General features: G+C 38.5%; 1 protein-coding gene across 5 annotated transcripts in view; it reads left to right on the top strand.

Moving 5' to 3' along the window:
- PDE4D (phosphodiesterase 4D) overlaps positions 1-13,376 on the top strand; it is a 785,924-nt gene that overhangs the window by 590,108 nt on the left and 182,440 nt on the right. The window lies entirely within an intron of this gene.

Here is a 13,376-nt window from a genome sequence, read left to right as displayed (position 1 = left end):
AGGTCGAAGAGGTTGCTGCCTGTGTTCTCCTCAAGGATTTTGATGGATTCCTGTCTCACATTTAAGTCCTTTATCCATTTTGAGTCTATTTTTGTATGTGGTATAAGGAAGTGGTCCAGTTTTGTTCTTCTGCATGTGGCTGTCCAATTTTCCCAACACCATTTGTTGAAGAAACTTTTTTCCCATTGGACATTCTTACCTGCTTTGTTGAAGATTAGTTGACCATAGAGTTGAGGATCCATTTCTGGGCTCTCTATTCTAAAAGTTTTTTGAGAGTCTCCAGGTTCCAGACCTAAGCAGGGATCTTGAGATACAAAGATGACTGAAAGCAGCATTATCCCTGTCCTGAGTCCCTCTAATCTGGGAGCCAGGGGAAGAGAGATATATATTAATCAGATAATCATAGTACAGAGTATAAATTTCCAAACTGAAGCATGTGATGTGAAGGAAAAACTCTTGAGAGGGGCAGACCAGAAGAAGCCCAGCCTGCCCATACTGCTGGAATCTCCTGCAAAAATAAATAATCATGTCTAGTTGTCTGGATCTTCTGAGAAGAATCTAGAGGCCTGTAAGCCAATCAGCCAGAATAAGCAAGTTCATGCCAAAGCCTTTTCTTCCGTTGTCCTACTTAGTTTGCCATGACTCTGTGGCAGAACTTGATAGGCAGGATCATTTTCTTTGCTGTTCTCCCACCCAGAAAATGTGTCTTTGAAAGACCGACCCTGGCTCTTCTTCCTCCTCTTCCTTCACCAGCACAACTGTAGCATCTTCCTCCCAGATCTAAGGCCCTGAATTTGGACCTCCCAAGTGGTGGGACTCTAGACTAATCCATTAAGTCTGCTAGATTTTCAAAACACTCATTCACATTTGGATGCCTGGGGCCTCTCATGCAGCCCTGGCTGAGCTCATTTCTGTGCCTGCATTTTAAACCCTTAGAGTCAGGATTTCACCAGAAGACTTTCAAGTAATTGCTTAGATGGCACAATAGAGATAACCAGATTGAAACAGAAATGATGTACTAATGAGTCTGCTGTTTTTTGCAAGGCCCAGCAATGGGGAACCTCCCTTTCGGACAACTTTGCCAAGCCACCGTGAGTTGTGGTTACACTTGGTTGCACATCTATTGACAAGAAAAATTTAAGGGAGGTAGGAAGAGAGGCAGTTTATTCTTGTCTTTCAATAAATCTGCACAACCACAGAGAATCATCCCTAGGAACCTAACACAAGAATTTTAAGGATTGTTTTCTTTCAGACTCTGAAATTCTGCTGAATCTCTATCCCAGTATCTCTCAGTCTTCACAGCTTCTCTTTGTCCCTAGGCTGTAGCTTGTGCCTGGAATTCCTATTCCAAGGTTCTCCTGTGATATTTTTAATAGTGTTGTTTGAAGCTGCGGCCAGCTTCCCCGTGGTTTGGGAGTTAAATGGAATACAGTGATGTGGTGTGCTGTAATAGTTCTTGGAGGAATGTCAGGACAAATTAAAATCCAAATAAGATAGCACCTGAAAGAACCTGGCCCTTAGTGAAAGAACTTAACATTATGGAAGGGTGTTGATCTCTAATTCTTGTTGTTTCTATTGACCCCTATATGCTTGAGAAGAAGTGTTTACTATTAACCAAACTGAGTTTGACACCAGTTTTGGAATTGAATGCCAAGTGTGCACTTGGATTCACTGTTGTTTGCCCATCTACTTTGCCTATGTTTGATTTTCTGTCTAGTTAAGCATGAGTATATGTGTTAGTTTAAGAGAAAAGGGTACTCTTGAAGAAAGGGGGGAGGGGAATAATTAACACCTTTGCTCAAAGCACCAAATTCTATGAGCTGATGATTGCCAAGTTTGGGCAATGATTAGTACCATTGCTACCAGAATGGGTCTGGCATCTCTTACACATAATCCCAATGCCCAGGCCACACTGAGCAAAAGCATTATAGGATTCCACAGTCTATTACTGGTCAGCTTTTCCTTGGAACAATAAACATCATCAATGTATTTGAACCACATGAGGATTAGAGCAATGGAAATATTTTTCCTGCTATTTAAAACAAATCCAAATTTTTAAAAATTGTACATATACCATATATATATACATATATGTATATGTGTATATATATATATATATATATATATATATGAATATATATATATATGATCTGTATTTGGTTTTAGTAAATGGCTTTATTTCCAGTGAATATTTAGAGGCCCACTGAGTACCTATCATCTGTGGAGTTCCTTTTAAAAGTCTTCATTGGTGATAGATTTATTCTGGGGAGAACAGGTTATATATAAAATACGATTAATACCCAGTTAAAGTAATAACACACAACTTGTATTGAGTGCTTGTTATGCCAGGAGCTGGTCTAAGATTTCTGCTTGCCTTGTTATTTCTTCCTCCCCATATTCTGTGAGGAACAGGTCTGTCATTGTCATTTCCATGGGACAGAGGAGACCACAGGAGCTTAGAGCAGAGGAGTGACTTGAGGGCTTAGATAATATTTAAAGAGTTATGGTGAGAAGAAAAAGCCTCCTTCAGTTCAACTGAAAAATCTTAGTGTTTCTTTTTTTTTTTTTTAATAAGATTTTATTTATTTACTTGACAAAGAGATCACAAGTAGGCAGAGAGGCAGGCAGAGAGTAAGAGGGGAAGCAGGCTCCCTGCTGAGCAGAGAGCCCCATATGGGGCTCGATCCCAGGACCCTGAGACCATGACCTGAGCCGAAGGCAGTGGCTTAACCCACTGAGCCACCCAGGCACCCAATCTTAGTGTTTCTTTCCCACTTTTAAAATATATATTTTTTTTCCTCTGCTCTCAACTGAAACAAGGTCACCCAGCCTATATGTTATAGAAGCAGGACTCTGAAGTCACTGCCACCAACATCCCAACAAAGTAAGTCAGCAATTCGGGAAAAGGCGTATTTTTTTCTAATCGAGGTTACTTCCAATAATGACATGACTAAATCACCAAGATTACTGGCCTGAGTACCAAATCATTCCTGTACTGAGAAAAACAGGAAATAACTCAGATATAAATGATGAAAGTGGCTGCTGACTTAGGAAGACATTTGAAAATCCCCTCATACTGATAAATCACACCCTGGAGCCTACTACAATTTAGTGTGGGTGATATTCATAACTGTTCCTCTAACTTGAAGGATTTTAGAGATAGTTGAATGGGAAGGTCAAGAAAACACTATTCAAATTATAGATTTTATGGGGAAAAACAATTACCATATCTCTTTGGACATGGTTGGAAAGAAGCAGAAATTTTGGCAAAAGAACCAATGATGTGACATATAGTTATTAAGTTAAAACCCTTTTGAGTTTACCATGGAAATGTCTTAAAATCTGATTTAGGATTTTGGAGACAAAAACAAGACCTTAAGAAATTCTAAATGCCATTTATTTAGACAAGTGTTAAAAGAATAGAGATTTAAACAGTTTCACAACTTGTGGTTTACAGGGGTCAAAGTCAAGATGACTCTGTACATGACTCACACTGCCCAACTCACTGAAAAATATAGACAGCTTTGACAAGCGGTGAATTTTATCAATTTTATCCCAAATGATCCATCTTAAGAATGACTTGAGAGTTTAGGCAATATTTTTAAAAAGTTTCTTTCCAGTCAGCTGAAAGCTCTTAATAGGTATTTCTTTTCTACTTTTCAGAGTACCTCTCTTTCCTCTCAACTGTACCTTAAGAATGTATTTTTTGTTGTTGTTGTATGGTAAGGAATATTTGAGGGGCTCCTGGGTGGCTCAGTTGTTAAGGGTCTGCCTTCTGCTCAGGTTAATGATTCCAGGCCCTGAATGGGTGGCTCAGTTGTTAAGGGTCTGCCTTCTGCTCAGGTTAATGATTCCAGGCCCTGAATGGGCCCCCTGCTCAGCAGGAAGCCTGTTTCTCCCTCTTCCACTCCCCCTACTTGTGTTCCCTCTCTTGCTATGTCTCTCTCTATCAAATAAATAAATAAAATCTTAAAAAAAAAAAAAAGGAATATTTGAAATAGGAGTTGCAGAGGCACTCCATTTTTCAAACTGGCCTAGTACCGTGTACCCGTGTACCCTTTAACTGTTATCGTTATGGCCAGAGGTGTGAATCAAGGGGAATATAAGTCTAGCTTATATATATATATTCTTTTCAATATTTCTATTTATTTTATCAAGATATATCTTTTACTGAGGAAATAAAGTCCTAGACAGTTGTTTTCTGCAGTGTTTCTGTAGAGGTCCTCATCCAGTTACCAAGCTCGGTCTTGCTGCTCTGCTCCTGCCCGAGACAGAGTCTGAATAAGAAGAAACTCTCCAAATCCAATCTGAAAATTAAAAAAATCAAAACTCTTTCAACAATTTGCACTGGACCGCGTTATGTGATTTGGAAGAGAGTGAGTCAGACTGTATCCATTTCTTGATGAAATAACTATCTCATTTACCGACTTTTAGGAAATGACCCTCTTCAGTGGTTTTGAAAGTGTTACATTTCTATCCTAAGCTACTATTAGTGATTACTGCTCAAACGTAGGACTTTATTTACAACTGAAAATATTTTTATTTTTACTTTTTATTATTTTTTTAAAATATTTATTTATTGTTTTTAAGATTTTATTTATTTGACAGACAGAGATCACAAGTAAGCAGAGAAGCAGGAAGAGAGAGAGAGGGGGGAAAGCAGGGTCCCTGCCAAGCAGAAATCCCAAAGCAGGGCTTGATCCCAGGACCCTGGGATCGTGACCTGAGCCAAAGGCAGAGGCTTTAACCCACTGAGCCACCCAGGCGCCCCAAGAATATTTTTAATAAATAGTAGATTCTCATACTCAAAATTCAAAAGGGTTCCAATAATCAAAATGTGAACAGTTTCTTTTGTGTTAGGTAAACACATTTCATACATATACAAGCAATATATGAATTTTCTAGCCACCTTTTAAAAATATAATAGGAAGTGTTTAATCTTATTAAGTTAATATTTTGAAAGGTATCAATAGGTAAAGAAAGCTTCCTGTGGTTTCTTTAGTATTTTTTTAAATAAGAACAAGATTTAATTTTTCAAAACCTATTAATCTTGTCTTTAAAGACATATTTAAATTTTTTCTTATGTGTTTGTAAATATATTTATGCCCATTGGAAACAATGCATAATTTGCCTGAACATAGAATTATATAAATGAAATCAGCAGTTTTTAATTAGGACTTGATAATGTTAGATACAGGATATCTTATGGCAACAGGCATGCTTTGACTCTGGTATAGTGTTTTTCTTATTCTCAGTAGATTTCTTATATCTCTAGGAAGGACCTGCCCATTCTTGGTAGGTGAATGGAAAATTGCATCTAAAATTCATTCATTGAAAATCTGATTTTTTATAAAATCCTACAGGGAAGATACACATACATTTTTCATAAATCAAGCTGGTCAGTAAATCTCACAGGATTCTTTTTCAACATCTCTGTTGAGCAGAGGTGAAAGTGGCTTCCCCAGGACTTCTGTCTGTATGCACACAATTCCAGAGAAGCACTAAGAAAGAGAAGCAGCATGAGAAATTAGGAAGAACATGAGATTAGGAGTCTCTCATAGCTCTCTAATTTATTTGCCTGGTGAATTCAGAAAAATCGCTGGGCCTCTATGAGTCTCACTTCTATCATCTGTCACACAGAATGGTGATAATACCATGTGTTATTACAAAGATTAAATGAGACTGTACACAACACACAAAAATAATGCAACAAATACATCCTTACACTTGAAAATGGGCTGTCCATTGTATATGCCCTTTATTCTCTTTAGTGTTTTAAAAAAAAATTCTCTTCTGTATTTTCTAATGTAGTATCTTTAATGGGTTTATCTTTAATATGGAATATATACAATATTATATAATATATAAAATATAATATGTAATATATAATATATATTTAATGGGTATATATTTAATGGTTATATATTCTGTAATAAAAAACAACACATTATTTTAAAATCTCTTTAAAAGTGGAAGAGCATCTATAAAATAACAAAGTTGCTTCTGGGTAAGAATTTTTAAATTGTTCAAAGGAGAAGGGATCTCTAAAAGGGGAATCCAAAGATATGTGTTGAACATTTAAGCCGTTTAACTCATCACCCCAAGGCAGTCAGCTTAACTGGGATGATACTTGGTTTGGACATGAATTGTCTGTCACCCATGAAGCAATTTATTTTAATTCTTCATTTTTTCTGCCTGACCACTTGATTGCAAGCTGCTGCAGGACAGACTTCCTTACACACCAACTTGATCAGACTCTCTGGCAACTAAATATAAACTGTGTATACTGTCAGTGCTCAACAAATGCATGTTTAAGACTTATAAAGCCCTGTTGTATGCCGTCCATTCATGATAAAGCTAATTTTAACAGCTGAAATATCATGAAAATCAATATTCAGAACAGCACTCATCTTGCTGCTCATCAACATCTAATGAATAGCATCCACTGATTTTTTTTTCCTTTGCTTTCCAAGGACACACATATACACACCCTAGTTTTCACTCTGTCCCCTGTTGTCTTCTCTGAATGTACCATTTATAGCCTTCTCGTCCATCTGGGAAAGTAACTGTGTGTGAAATAATGGGCTGTTAGAGCTGAAAAGGATCTCACTGATCATCAGTGCAGGATCTGTTTGAGAGACAAGACTTGCCTTAGTACTCAGTGGTCACAGCTGGTCCATGGCCAGAACTCACATCTCCTAACTCACAGCACACTTGGTTTTCTTAAGAAGGCAAAGAACAAAGACAAGATTTTTTTTTTCTCTTTACCAATAATAGAAAATCAGACTAATAAAGTCATAAAAGATGTTTCCCTTTTATAAACCATAGAGCAATTCCTGATGGTTCCTTTTTTTCTTTTTCTTTTCTTTTCTTTCTTTCTTTTTTTTTTTTTTTTTTTTTTTTTTTTGGATCTGTGATCTTTAAAACATGTGGCTAATAGTTATAATTGGATTAAAGTGAAAACATGTGATTATGAAAGAGTTGAAGTACTTTTGCCCTATTCTGCATTGGTAGCCAGCTTCAGAGTAGAGGTACACATTGGACGAGCAGTGAACCACATCAACCCTGTGGAATTCCGAAGACTCAATTGAGCTTTCCCAAGTTCAAAGCCTGTCAATTCACTATTGGTTGTAAAATCCAAGTCAACTGGAGGATCAAATGGTTTTTACATTTGAATGAGGTAATAGTAAACAACACTGGAAGCACATGAATTGAATTATTGCTTAATTAGACAGAGTATTAGAATGCCTTCTGCTTTATCATTTCACAATGCTATGGCTAGTAGAAGATGTATTTTGTAATGTATTAATTATCATATTTATTGAGTACTCACTATATGCCAGGCACATCTAAGCTTTTCATGTGCACATTATCATCTAATCTTTACAATTAAACTCGGAATTTGTGTTATCTCCATTTTTCATCGGAAGATGTGTGATTTACTTTAATTAACTCACTCAAGGACATGCACAATAAATGATAGAGCTAGTGTCCAGACTGGATTCTGGCTGAGTCAGTAACCTCTTAATCCCTATGCTAAATCGATTTCTGTGCTCATGCTGTAAATCTTCTTGATCCTTTAGTTGATTTATTGATGGTGACATTTCATTTTAGTTTTCTTCAAAATGGAACTGTCACTGTAAAACCCAGTCAAATTGGAGTTTGTATTTGAATAAAAGTGAACATTTGAGGATTCTAGAAGGATGGAAGGGAGGAAGAATAGGGAGGGAGGGAAGGGAAAGAAAGGAAGGGAGGTGATGGGGGAAAAGGGAAAGAGAAAGGAACTTAGTGCCTCCCTAGAACCTCTATTACTATGTTGTTTTTATGAATATAAATGTTAGAACACACTTCCCAATGCTACTTTGTATTCCCACTAAAGCCAAATCATATATTACTTAGAGATAATTTTCTGTCACCATTATCTTTTCTCCCCTAAAATGGGAGAATGGGAGAAAAGATTCTTCAGGCTTCCCCAAGAAAATATCTTCAGGGAAGAATTAACCTGAAGATGTTATAGGTAGGAAAGGATGAGATGCTTCTCAAGAATAAAGTAGTAGGGGCAGTTGGTGGCTCAGTTGGTGAAGTGACTCAGTTGGTGAAGTGACTGCCTTTGACCCAGGTCATGATCTTGGAGTCCCAGGACCAGAGCTCCCTGCTCAGCGGGGATCTGCTTCTCCTTCTGACCCTCGTCCCTCTCATGCACGCTCTCTCTCTCTCAAATAAATACATACAATCTTAAAAAAAAAAAAAAGAATAAAGTAATAAACAAAAGAGGAGAGAACATGAAACAGGGGAGGAAGTTTCTTGTCTCACAGAGTCGAAGAATGAATCTTGCAAAGGGAAGAGAGTAAAGAGATAGTTTTTTTTTTAAAGTGAGATTATAGAAAAAGCTCTCAGGAGTGAGAGGGGTCCTGACAGGGTTGTGCCTAAGTGCTTTTAGGATTAGTCTTTTATTGACAGCTAAGTGGGGGAACTTGTGGCCTTATCATTCTTGGGATGTCTTCCTTCGATTAAGGACCGGTGATGACATCTTTAATAGCTTACTTCCTCTTTAGGGTCTGGTAATTCTTTGTTGGTCAAGAGTGACCGTTACAATAAGACCCCACCTCTGACACCGAAGGCAGAAATGTGTGGTTTGTTCCCTTTTCTCTGGTTTCTTTACACCTCTGCATTTTGGGGATTTTTGTGAGTCTGATCCCGTAGCCCCTTTCCTATCTCTCCCTCCCTAGCCTTGCCTGTCCCTTACTCAAAAGCAGTCATCAAAGTTTCTAAGAAGACCGGTGGAAAGCTAGATTGAACTCATTTTCCTTTCTTAGATATCAGGGCCTCTACTACCATATAAATTTCATCTTTTTTGTTGTTGTTGTTACCTCTTATCTCTTTCCCTGCAGTTATAATCAACCTAATAGTTATTATTCATTCATGCATTCGCATGTGTTTCAAGGATTGTGCAGAGTCGAAAGAATGGTCCCACCTGGGGGACTATATCACCAACTCTAAAATATGTATGTCAAGAAAAGGTCAGGGCTGGCCTTTAGAGACACAAGGTAACTGCATCCCATGGGTACGTGGAAGAAAACAAGGAGATAATGAGAGCACTATATGAGGTCAGAAAGAAACCTCTAGAGGTACAACTACAAGAGGTATAACCTCTAGACCCTAGCCTTTAAGCCTTAAGACACCAATTTCCATTCTGGGAAAAATTCCAGGTTGAAAAATTCTGGCTCTGGCCTTCTAGAATACGCAGAGTGCCCACCCACAGCTTCTCTTCCACACACCCAGCATATCAGTGTGGTTCAGCGTGTACTCATTTAAAAATTTCATTTAGCAGAAGAAGTCTTTCTTTAAATAAATGTTATTCAGAAAGAAGCCTAGCATGTAACTCAGCCTAACACAGCAGACCTGCTTCAGATGAAGGTCAGGTATGGGGTCATGAGCACCACCTTGTTTCCTCCTTATTTTATTTACTTTTCAGGACAGTCCTCTCAGGAAACTTCCCAGAACCAGCAAAATCAACCCCCCAAAAAACAAACAAAAACAAAAACAAAAAAACCTACCCCAAGATCCTGCAATTGTCATTATCTTGATTTTGTTAATAATAGACTACAAATACATACATGACCTTGAAAAAATTATTTTACCTCTCTGGACCTCATCAGTGAACTATGGGTGTCGCCTAAACTGCTTTTTAAAGATGGTTTTAGCTGTGAACTAAACTATTTTTAACAGCTATCACGACATACTAGGGCAAGCATGTTGGCTACAAAAACGGAACTGAAAGATCATTAAACTGTGGTATGATATACATATACACTTTGGGATGTCTTTTGTAAGTGCAAATAAAGTACATCTTCAAGGAAAAGCATCTGTAGGAATTTTTAGTTTTGGAATGATTTTTATTCCAAAACCAAAATTATTTATTAGTTTTATTTTTATTTTATTTAGTTTGAATAATCACCAAATGAGTTGCCATTTGTCAGCCAGTTACATCGCATTTTCTTTCCTGCTGTGGATCCTCAAACCTCTAGAACTTGCCCTCTGCCATAAAAGTCAAGTATCCATTTATAGTATATATAAGCCATTTACAGTTTATAGATGGAGGATTCTTTCCAGTTTTACAAATGGAACATGTATTCATAGATGTAAATTTTACCTTCAGAGGAACAGAGTTTGCTTTCAGTGGCACACTCTAGTGATTCCTGAATCTAGCCAGGCCTTTTCAACCTTCAAAGAATAATATTCTCCTGACCCTAAGATGTAAACCTAGTAGAGGTTTTAACCTTTTATGACAAGATCTTGTCAAGGAATATTACTACTCTCTAAGTTAATTCCTACAACCATGCTAAGAATGTTTGCTTGCCATCCCCAAACCTTGACCCTCTGGAGCAAACATTTGAATCTACAATAGATTATAGACATCTGCAGTCTATTTCTGAAAAAGATCAGGCCAAAAATTTTCCCAGTTCTACCAGAAATAGTCTCTAGCCTTGTTTACTAGAGCTTATGATAAGGTAGTCCTTAGTCTAAGAATTTTAACACTCCCTGATTTTTGTTTTATTTCTTTCATTTGTGCCAAGTGAATGTATTTTTTAAAATATTTTATTTATTTATTTGATAGACAGAGATCACAAGTAGGCAGAGAGGCAGGCAGAGAGAGAGCCAGAGAAACAGGCTCCTTGCTGAGCAGAGAGCCCGAAGTGGGGCTCGATCCCAGGACCCTGGGATCATGACCTGAGCAGAAGGCAGAGGCTTAACCCACTGAGCCACCCAGGTGCCCCCAAGTGAATGTATTTTAAGGACCTACTTTTTCAAAACCAAAGAGGATTAAAATGGTTATCAGATTTTCAATCTGAAAAGCAAATTAATTCCCCAGTCCTGAATCTGTATCCCAATCCACACCCCAATTCCAGCATCCCTGACTGTCACCCTTAAGAAGAAGAGGTAGCCTGGCCATCCATATAGGACTGCATCTGCATATGTTTTTATTATGCTTCTCAATTTTAGAGACCCATTTATTATTTTTCCCTTATGTCCCTTCTCCAGTCCCACCCCACTCTAAGATGGGTCAGAGTTCCTGGGATCCATTTTCAGATTCAAAACTTATATTTCACACTTGCCTGTTTCAAAGCATAATGTGCATATGACAAAGTCAAGGCCTAAGGAAAACTTGACTTTTCCGTGTATGCCACTAGAGTCTGATCTTTGTTGCACAAAAATGAGAAAACTGTTTCTCTCTCTTCCTAGGAAAAGCCCCTTCCGTGTTATCACTGCCTCTACTTGCCCTCCTGCACATGACTTCAGAGTAATTTTCTTTTTTCTAAAATGTAGTTGTGATCATGTCTCTCTCCTACTGATTCCCACTAGCGAGTACTCTGAGCCTTCAGGGTAAAGTTTAAACTCTACGTTTCACCTAGAAACTGTGCCCTATGGTAAACTGACCAGGGGCTTTGGCATTAGATACACTTGGCCTCAAATCGTGGGTCAGCTCAGGTGTAACCTTTCTCATCTTCTGTTTCCTCATTGGCATATTGGAGTAATGAACCATGTCGAAGTCCTTATGTGAGATACCAGATGGAAAAAGGCTGGGACAAAATAAGTGCTCAATAAGTATGAGCACCCCTGCTTCCACCTTCCTCTCTTTGTCTGGCTCCTTCCTCCCACATGCGTGCCCTTCCATCCTGTGCTCCCCTTGGATTTCCACCTATGGTTGGTAATTCCCTGGGGGAAGCTACGCTCTCCCACACCTCTGTAGCTTTTGCCTAAGTTGTTCTGCTACCCTTCAAGACCTTTTCCACCCTTATCTCTTAGAAAAGCTGGAGGGCATCTGCTTGCCCCTGAATACCTTTTGAGTTTAATCTTTCCATAAAATCTTTCTAACACGTCCTCCATCTTACATTGTCATGTAAGTTCATCTTACATTCACTAACATGCCATTACCTCCTGAGAGTGGAAGCTGTGTCTTACTCCTATATGAAGCCCCAGGCCCCCACTCATTTCCTCGCAAATGTTAAATGATTGAATGAACGGTCCAAGGTGCAGAATAAATCTGGTTTGAAAAAGTGGCATAGCTACCAATCTGTCAACACAAAAAAGCAACACATCCATCCTTAGATGTGCAAAAATGTGGAAGGCAACAGACTTAATGGCTTGTAAGTAAGAATGAGGATTTCTTTCTGTGGGAAGTCTTAGAAAATGCAACCAGGCTGAAAAGGCTTCAGCTTTCCTTCAGTAAATAGTTACTGTGGGGACACATATGAGAGGAATACCAATATCATGTTGAGAAACACATGCACTGAATAGCTGTCCTTCTGATTCCATTCTCAAATCTGAAACATCTCCCACTTCCTGAAGAAAACCATAGTAACATGTGTCCCCAGTGCTTGGGTTCCCTTTTGCCATAGACACTGAAAACTGTGAGATTCTCCAGAAGTTTCTCCTTTAACCTTGTGGGGTGACCCGTGTACACACAGCACAGCACCTGCCAGCAGGATAATCACAGCTTTCTGCATTAGTCAGCTAGTTCTTCCACGCCATCCTGGGTCATACAGAAAGGGCCAGAAGCATATAAATTGTTGATTACATAGTCCCTAAGGGTTGGTGTGTTTTGTTTTGAAAGTTCTCCCCTAAAATATCCCCATTTTTTAAAGATCTATTTATTTGAGAGAGAGAGAGAGTGAGCCTGTGCACAAGTGAGGGGAGGGCCAAAGGGAGAGGAAGAAAATCTCAGACTTTCCACTGGGCATGGAGCCCCACGTAAGGCATGATCCCAGGATCCTGGGATCATGACCTGAGCCAAAGGCAGACACTTAACCAACTGTGAGCCACCCAGGTGCCCCCCACAGAATGCCCCCATTTTTATCTGACTAAATTTTATAAATACTATCTCAGTTTTTCTAATGAATATTGCTTTACCCCTTCCCATCCTTATCATCAAGATTTTAATTGCCTTGAAACCTCCTTGGATTTATTATTCCCAGCCCCACAAATAACTTTTTTTCCTCATATCCAAATTCCTTCCCTCCTAATGCTTTTACAACAGCTTCTTTTCTCCTACAAACTCTATACAATTTTATAAAGTGAATAAAAAATTCTTAAAAAAAAAAAAAAAAAAAAAAAAAAAAACTCTATACAAGCTCCAGAAAACCCCAGCTTTAGAAATCATAATCCGGAAAGTCACATCACCAAAACAAGTGTCAAAATCTTTGCACCAAAGGGCAGTGATGAAACTTCCAGCTAGGGAAAATTGCAGGGGCCCTTTGGCACAATGAAGAGGTGAAAGGAAACACAACATAAGTAGGAAAGGAAGTGCCTTACCTCTGCCTCTCCTGTGTGTATGGTTAATGCACAAGTCTCTGTAATAACTCCAAGGCAGGCCA

The sequence above is a fragment of the Mustela lutreola genome, chromosome 5, assembly GCF_030435805.1.
Source record: "Mustela lutreola isolate mMusLut2 chromosome 5, mMusLut2.pri, whole genome shotgun sequence".
Taxonomy (NCBI): domain Eukaryota; kingdom Metazoa; phylum Chordata; class Mammalia; order Carnivora; family Mustelidae; genus Mustela; species Mustela lutreola.
Note: the sequence above shows the minus strand (reverse complement) of the source record. Positions and strands in the feature narration are given on the sequence as shown.